Source organism: Pygoscelis adeliae, unplaced genomic scaffold (genome assembly GCF_000699105.1).
Source record: "Pygoscelis adeliae isolate BGI_AS28 unplaced genomic scaffold, ASM69910v1 Scaffold16, whole genome shotgun sequence".
NCBI classification, from domain to species: Eukaryota; Metazoa; Chordata; class Aves; order Sphenisciformes; family Spheniscidae; genus Pygoscelis; species Pygoscelis adeliae.
The window spans coordinates 5,609,953-5,619,103 of NW_008825162.1; the positions used below are offsets into that span (position 1 = coordinate 5,609,953).

The following is a 9,151-nucleotide window of genomic DNA, read 5'->3' on the forward strand; positions in this document are numbered from 1 at the left end:
GGCAAAGAAAAACTGTAAAATTATTCGGATACATCTATAAGGAGTATTAGGAATTTTGATCAGGAAGCATGTCTGCTTTTACATGACAAGTCATCACGGATAAAAATGCTTTCCACTACTAAGAGTATAATGTAGTTAGTAGATTATGCATCTGGCTGCCTTTTTATACCATGTGTGTATTGCAGTGTATAGTCCAAGTGGTGAATGACTCTGCTCTAACTATTTTGACATTTGAACTATTTTTCCAGACACAAATGTGGAGTCTATAACAATACTATGATTTTTGTTAGCATTTTTTGTCTGAAGACTGTGTCAGTTAAACTGATTCTAATAGGATTTCTTAGAGATTTTACCAGAAACCTTCTCTCTGTATATGTGTGTAAGCACACTCAATGTCCTTTTTATCTACTTGGTCGCAACTCGTGCACCACCTCAGGGGAGATGCTTCCCAGTTTTAAGTTCTATTCTAAGTTACAGGAGTTTTTATCCTTTAAAGAGACCTTTATCGTAGTAAAACATAGCAAAACTTATTTTATTAAGAAAAGTGAACAAGAAATCTTCCTGGATTGAGAGTTACTGCAGGCAGTGCTACTTACACAGCCTAACGGCCTCAGTAACAGAGTGCCTGGTATAGTTTGCATTAATACGGACTAGTGCAGAGAGTATGCGGTTGGGTCCCGGCACCGGTGTTAACAGCAACCAGACCAGGCTAAATGAATATGTCCCCTACAAACGGGTAAAATTTCTGCCATTAGCACTGTTTGGCAAGGAGAGAAAAACCGTAATTTGTAGGTTTACCATAGCTTTCAAGTTCACTTACAACTCTACAGAGGCAGATAAAGTAAACATTTTTGATTGTGTTGCCTGCTGAGCCAAAAACCTCCACAATAATGGTATTATTGCCACCAAAAACAATCCTGTTGGGAAACACGTTAGATCTATGTCATATTTTGAAGGATAAGTGATATTGACAGCTTTGAGGATTTTTAGCATCCTATCTTTCAAGGGCCTTTTCCCCCTTTCATCACTCCATCAAATCAAAAGAGATCTCACTCTTCCCCTTGTGAGACTAGTCACCTTTGACTACTAATAATAAGTATGAAAATCAATACCAATCCATGCTCTTTGCAAAGCAGCATAAGCTTTCTTTTCAAATTAAAATATATATATACACACATGCATCGTTTCACTGGCAAGGCTTCAATGGAAATCAGTGTGTTTTCTTTGCAGTACACAGGGGTCGTATGATGCCCATCTTGACAGAGCTAGTTAACTCAAAGAATGGCGGTGAGAGTCAGCTTTTCATTAAATATGAGCAGATGTGAAATGCAGAGTGTTTGACAATTAGAAATGGCAGCAGCAGGGCCCCAGAATCAAAGTGAGGTCAGATTGGTGGATCAGATTACCTCTCTTACATTCTTTAGTTGTTCTGAAAATCATTTTGAATTAGTGTCAGTGGAGCCATGATGGGTTTTGCCCTTTGTCTTTTATGCTAGGACTGTATTGTTTCCCCAGACACTCATTAAAGGTCATTATACTATTACAGGGCTTGCTTTGGTCGTGGTGCCCCAGTTGGGTTGGTTTGCTTCTACAATTGCTTAATGCATTTCTTTCTTTCTTTCTTTCTTTCCTTTTTTTTTGGGGGGGGGTGTGTGTGTGTGGTTTTTTTCCCAAGGTAAATAAAATCACAGACCATTGTATGAAACTTCTTGAAACAATGAGTAGCTTTTGTAAGAATTAATGTTGTTTGTAAGAATCTGATGTCAAGTAGAAGATATCAATTTACATATTCAATGATGTATGCAGGATTTAGTGTACTAATTGTATAATATTTAGAGAAAGTGACACTTGCAGTGTATTTTCCACTGTGAATCAGTTTCTCTATTATGATATTGTTGCCTGTACTTCCAGCAAATGAAAATCATAATTTGATTAAATATAATTACATTAAAATAGCTTTTGAGTTTATAGGCAGCTGTCTGGAAAAAAAAACGGATATGATCTTTCTAAATGGAAGGAAATAGAATTTTCCATTTTTTCAGGTTTAGCTGCTTTTGGTAGATTGCTACATGAACAGCAGACAAATGGTCCAAGCATTTTTTGTACTGGAGACTCAAGTGAATTAGAGTGAAGAGAGGCATGTAGCCACTGAAAAACCTGGGCTGGTTTATACAATGAAATTATGTTACTAATAAGTGTGATGTTTCTGCTTAGGTCTGTGCCAAATCTTGGGGACCGCCATTCAAATGATCAGTTGATACAGACAGAATCTTAACCTGAACCATTTAATTTCTGTGTCTCTGTATCACTATATGGCTGCTGCTTCTCAGGAACTTCAAAAGTTCATGTTCCAAAAGGAAACCTTTTCTAATCTTGCCATTGTGCCCACTGCCATGGGAATCTAGACGTCTAAGGACATTCTTGATACTAGACCCAGGCATATCTAATTCAGCTTGTGAGAAAACATGCTTTGGCATGCTCTGATAGTTCTGAGAAGCTTTTGGTGAATATCAGGGATCTCCGGAGACTAAAGACAAGACTAATTATCACTAGATTTTGAATTCAGGGTTCAGCCCAAACTCCTCGCCATCCTATTTGGAAAGAAAGACCGCGCTAAGACAAGCTGGGGAAAGCTTAACTTTTGATAGCCAAAGCACGTACCTACCCGTGTGCCAAGCCCAGTTTAGAACCATATATTCTGTCTGGTCTTCTAGTGCCATCACGTGGTTTATGCTGAACAGACAAGTTAGCTGCTGAGTCTTTCTCGAAGGACCTAAAATTGCATTCTGCAAGATTAGATGAACATTTTGGGTAGCTTGAATAAGGATGGCTGTTGAACCAAGGTTGGTACGCTGTGCTGAAGCTGTCTGGCAATGTGGTTTAGCAAGTTAGGTCAAGGAATACTCTAGCTGCGTCATTGACCTGTGCTACTTAGGGTGGTGTAGACCCTGCCTGTGTGTCTTTACAACTTAAAAACCCAAACTCTGTAACGAGAGTTGAAATGACATGTCACTTACTGATTTAGCCAGAAAGAAGAATGCGTAACATGCACACATTGGTCAGTGTATCTAAAACTCATCAGCTGTATAACTGTGCTTGGGCTTTTCTAAATGACTTGACTATTAAGTCCTGGATTCCTAAATTGCTGGCTGAAAAGACAGTGTAGTCTTTATTTCTCCTAGAATGCAGGAACCGTATCCTCTGCTTTCTACAGAACAAAACTAACCTACTACTTCTCTAGCCCTGCTGAAGTAGCCAAGACCAACAAGAAGTAGTTGCTTTTTTGCATGAGCTAAGGTGCAGGACGGACATATGTGTGCCCTGTCAAAGGACGACTTTCAGTGCTAGAATTCACTTTTCACCCTTCAGCAGCAACAGTTTCCCTTTACAGGATACATGTACCACCTTGTGGTGGCTAGAGACTTTGAGATTCTTAAACCAGCTATAAATGTGATCCCACTTACGTTACAGTACTCTGAAGAGGAAAAGGTAGGGTACTGCCACTGCTCTCTCCCACTACACACCTTTTCTGAGCTGTGAGAATTCTATTGTGGCCACAGGAGGGATGGAGACTCATTTGCTCTGAAATTCTTATTTTTACATATGCTGCATAAACACCTTTATCTTTAATATAACCCTCTGATCCCTGTGTGGTCACACTGTCTCGTCTTCGTCCTGCACAAAACGCCAATAGCACACCTTTAATGTTTTGAGGAAGAAGAAACTGAAGGAGTGAATAAGCGATAGGGCCTGCTTGGAAAGGAAAGGCAGATGTTGCCTCTCAGGGATGGCATCATAACATCATAAGCAAGTGATTATAATCAGATTGTTACATTTTTACAGCTCACTCCTATGGAATGACCCCACCTCTGTATACTGGAGAATGATATAGCTTTATCTTGTGTAGCCTGGTGTTTTGTTTTTTTTTTAATGAGATTCATGCAAATGGGACATTAGAATGAGACATAGCGCCAAATAAATTCCTGTGAATTCAAAGCCACAGAGAATATAAATCATAAGCCTGTGTACCACGCTGTGGGTAATAGATTGATTTACATAAACCTAGTTCCAAATATTGTTCTTTCTTTTAGGGTGACAGATTTTTGCTTCAGTTACATCAGTTCCCATGTATTCGGGGTTGTAATCCTGAGAATTGACATGGTTATGACGTTTCCTCTAAGTACCTCTGCAAGACTGCATGTGTCCCATTTCAAAATACTGAAAATAATATAAAAATGGACACTTGTGGGTATTTTAGAGTGTTAAGTTTTGCAGAGAAAATATTATTTTAGATAACTCAGTTAAGATACAAGTCCAATACAGCCGGAAAAAAACCAGACATAGACATCTTAATGTAGTCTGTGTTGCTGCTGGGTAATGAAGAAAACCAACTTACCTTCCTTAGCCACCTTCTCAGAATGAACTACTGTCAGGAAAGCTGCTGTTACCAAAACTGGCCAAAGGGGTTCTGAACCATATAAAACCAGGCAATGGAACAATTGAAAAAGAGTATACTGCTGTGGGAGGTTCCTGGGCTGTTCTATACAGGTTCTTATGGTGTAGCTACTGACATGAAGTCAATGCTTGTAGATGGTAGAGATTTGCCGTATTTGCAGCCAGCTCAGTAGCCTGTGGTACTGGCAAATGAGAAGCCAGACACTATGAGATCTGCTTTTCTGAGAATGAAGATCTCCTAATTACTCTTCCACTCTCAAGCTTAGTTTGTATTTGCAGTTCTGCCTAACCTACTTTCTTTCCATCCTCTCCTCGTGGCAGTCATACAAAGATGCATGCAGGTGTTTCCACTAAAGAAGATAGGACAAATTGACTCAATATACGCAATCAGTGTCTTAACCAGCATGCCAGAACTGCTTGCTGGAACAGGGGTTTCACTGAACCAACCCTTTGATTTGCCTGCCTTCCTCACACTCTTGATGCGCAGACCTTCAGGTGATCCTCTCCTTGCTGCAACTGTATGTTTTTCTGCATTGCTGCCATAGAGATAGAAGTTGTGATCAGAATGGGCTGGTATATGCCCTCCTGAGACTCCAAGTACCTATTCCATCATTTTTTCATGTGAATGAATGCACTGGGACTTTTATATTTCCTTTTCAAACACTGAATAGACAACATTAATTACGGGGGGGGGAGGTGTAACATGAAACAATATGTATTTTAAAATAGGTGACTTCAAGTATGTAGTTTGACATGAACACTGAAAAAATGAATCCCTTTTATTATTCTATATTTTAATAGAATCTGAGTGCTGCTAAATGATTTAACTTTCTTTTGGATATAATATGAGAATATAGATGAACACTGAGATGTAGAAATGCAAGAGTAGAAAAAAAACAAAACCCACCCCCCCAAACCAAGCTGTTCCTTTTCAGATGGTAGAATGGTAAAAGTGAGACAATCTAACTTGTTACTCATGACCAGAAAATATAAATAATGAAGCACACGCCTTTTCAGATTAGTTTTGTGATGCAGTATATACCACTAGGCTGATGAGAGGATGCTCTGCCCAATTTATGATGTCGCTAACAAGGAGATGAAGTCTTGCATGACCATGGGATGGAGGCACTGCTAAGTTTAGCAGCAAACCTTTTGAAGAATTGGGAAGGTGGGGGAGGGAGAGATCAAGAAGTCTGCATTTAATTCCTTTAGGCCTTTACATTGAGTAGTGATTCTTACCAGGGTCACAGGGAAGAGACTAGTGAGTGGCTTGCTTTGATGGGGACAAGCTAGAAAAGATGCTGTCTGCATCCTGTGGAGTGAATTTAGCAGAGGGTCTTATGCAAGGTGACATGGAAATTATGTTTGCATTTTTAGTTCCTGAGTGTGGCTGGTTGTCATGAAACTCACCGTGACAGTTTCTTACCACCAGGCCACAGATTCTTCCTGTTACCTCCTTGGTGTGGGACAGATGCTAGCCGGTTAGCTCTCCTTCTCCACTGTTTCCGAGCTATTTCAAGCGACAGATGCCAGAGCTGGCTCGGTTTCAGCTTGAGCATTTCTGTCATAGCCCTGCCTTGAGCCCAAATTCTGACCTTTACTATATGAAATAAAGTACTTATGAACAAGCAGTGGCTTGATCCAGAGCAGGCTTAGAGCAAATGTCAAGTGTCAAGTCAGCTTCCTGCCTCCTTATTCCACCTGCATTAGGAACCTAGATTAGACCCTAGACTACAGCACCGACTGCCTTAGGCTTTATGGGTCTGGAGAGACATAACTTATTAACAAAGAGTTATTAAATTTTTATCAGTTTTATAACACAATGTAAATGCCTTCTATGAATCTACATTGTATTCATTATCATTTAAAACGTTAATTAAGTCAAAGTTGCATTTAATTTAGTTCTAAATGTGCCTTTGGGAGGAAGCTTTTAAAAACAGCTGCAGGATTGAGAAGCTCATTGATGCTGGGAAGTTGTTAGTACCGCTTTTCAGGATAGGTCCCCCAAGTTGATTGCCATTTTGAGTCTTAGCTAATTTGTGTTGATGTTATTGGGCAAGGTCTCAAATTAATATTGAACCAATAACAGCAGAAAGCTATCAGCTCATGCTAATCGCAGATACACTTTGATGTGTAATTTGTGTTCTTTTCAAATTGCTTCCAAACTAAAATGAACGGTTGATTCGTAAAGCCTGTACTTCTTGTACTCTTGTATTATATTTTTTTCATTTGATATCCTTATTGGTTGGCTCTTTTTATAATTCAGGGAAAAATATGTTCACTGACTTGGAATATTATCCCTCAGATTCATAGAAAGAGAAGTCCTCTGGCCTAATCGTCTACATGTCATGTGATTTGAAGTTATTGTAATGTATAGAAGGAGGTGCTTATTGAAACATACAACAGACCACAATATAGTGTCAACATGTAAAGTGTTTCTTATAAAAAAACCTAGAATAAAAGCCCTCCAAACCAAGTTAAAATGTGGTTGGCTTGCATTATGTATGGGAGTGTTATTGCTTTTGATGCTTTTTGATGTAAAAACAAGAGAAAGGAAAAGATCAAGTACAGTGTTTCCACCATCTGATTGTTCCATTAAGGCCCCCAGCGTATTTAACGTATGCATACCTTTAATCAGGTAAGTAGTCACATTAGCTGTAGCGTGGCCACTAATGCACATACTACGCGATTCGTACTTCTGGAATTGGAGCCAGAGGGAACCAACCTCATGCTTACCTAAGCTAGGAGAGGCCATTGAACTAGAACCAGAGATCTTCAGATTTTATCAAGGTCAGTGCAGGTCCAGCAGAGTGGTGCAGCCCTCAGCCTGGAAGCCAGAAGCAAGTAGCAAGACGATTTTTTCTGGGTCGTCATATTTTCTACTGAGTACCTAGAACCTTTCCAGGTATTTGTATATGCCGGGATACATAACCTCCTGAATTTTTTTATGTGCTACATGAAAAGAGGAGATTGTCATCACACAACTCTGTGTGTGGTTCTTGAAGTGCCGCAAAACAAGCACCCATCCTGTATCATTGCTGTGATTGAGGTTATAATAGACAGGAGGGAGTTAAGCAGAAGTGGAAAATTTTTAATTGATTTTTAAGAAATCATAGCTATATTTTTTTAGTATGTAATTTCTTAAATATGTTGATGGTATACTTTAAAATAGGTTAAAGTTCAGTTGTTGTACTTTACTACTTTGGACTATTTACCAGCTTCTGTTAGCATACCTTTTTATAATACAATGGTATAGCTTTCCTTGTGGTATTTTATATATTCCTGAATGCTGTAATGCTGCAATTCACTTTTTATCAATGACTTTAGGAAACATACTGTGTGCTACCTCACACACACACATGCTTCACTGATACTGACCAGATCTTGTCAGCACAGTACAATTATTCTGAAAAGGAAGGGTGGAAAAAGCATTATTACCGTGTAAGAAGTAGTTAAAAATTCATGTGGACGTTGTAGTTTGACTGGAAATTCTACCTAGGCAAATGGCACGAGGCAAAGATCCCAATCTTGACTGCGCCACTGACTTACTGCATGACTATAGTTCCTTTCCCACCCAGAGACTGAGAATATTGTATTCTCAATAGCTTATATTGCATTTTGTGCTAAGAAGTGCTTTGAGATCCTTATATTTTGAGGTACTGAATATAAGCCTGGGTGTCCTTTTGACATAGTGATTCCCCTGCAGAGGCCAATTTTCATGTCTTCTGATCTTTGCTGAAGGAGGTCATAGATACACGGCAAGGAGAAGAGGAAAGTGAGATGGTGTACATGACAGAAGGAAGGAATAGGGAAATTACCAGAACTGCCTTGCTGCTGTCTAATTTAGGGAGGTTTTGAAAGGGGATACTACCTAAGAGGGCATGAATACCTTCTGTTTATCTGTATCAGCAGGGAAGAATCTCTTTTTAGATTTCTGGGGGAAAAAAAATTTAAAAATCATCTGCAGTTTTTAGCTGCTTCTAAACTTTAATTGGAATGCAGTCCTTGTTTACTGTGAAGAACTGCTGAAGGAAATCCAAAAAATCATTATAGCGTCTTTGATCTTTGTCATGCAATTTCCTTTGTTCGTTCTTGCATAAAAGATTTTGCTTGCACTAAGCATGTTGCTTTCTCCATTCCCGTGTTCCTGACATTATTATCTTCACTCTCTAACTCAGTGGTGTAATCTGTTGTCTGACACGGCACTACACTATGGAGAGAGATTTTACATCACTATAGCTATGCAATGGAGGAAGAATGGCAACAAGATATGGAGGTTCTCTTTTTGAGCAAACTCTTGCCAGAATGGACTAGCAGGTGTGCCATCTAGCAACGCAGGTGTTGTATTCTACAACTAGCCCCTCTTCTGTAGTACTTATGTGATCCCGTAGGGGACATATTGCTTGGACTTTTAGTAAAAATACAAGTTGTGAGATATGGACAACAACTTAGAAGTCAAGATAAACATTTGCCTAGCTGATAAAGTTTCATCAGCTAATAGAATTAAGATTCTTCTAGCAAAGAATAAAGACAATGACAAGTTTTAAGCCTAATGTAGAGACGATGCTTATTCCTGTTCCATGAGGAGGGCCACGAAAATGATCGGGGGATGGAACACCTCTTCTGTGAAGAAAGGCTGAGAGAGTTGGGGTGGTTCAGCCTAGAGAAGAGAAGGCTTTGTTCTATGATTCTATGA

General features: G+C 39.3%; 1 protein-coding gene across 4 annotated transcripts in view; it reads left to right on the plus strand.

The window, feature by feature from the left end:
* Positions 1-9,151, plus strand: part of KCNMA1 (potassium large conductance calcium-activated channel, subfamily M, alpha member 1) — a 513,257-nt gene that overhangs the window by 417,380 nt on the left and 86,726 nt on the right. The gene's annotated exons all lie outside the window — the stretch shown is intronic.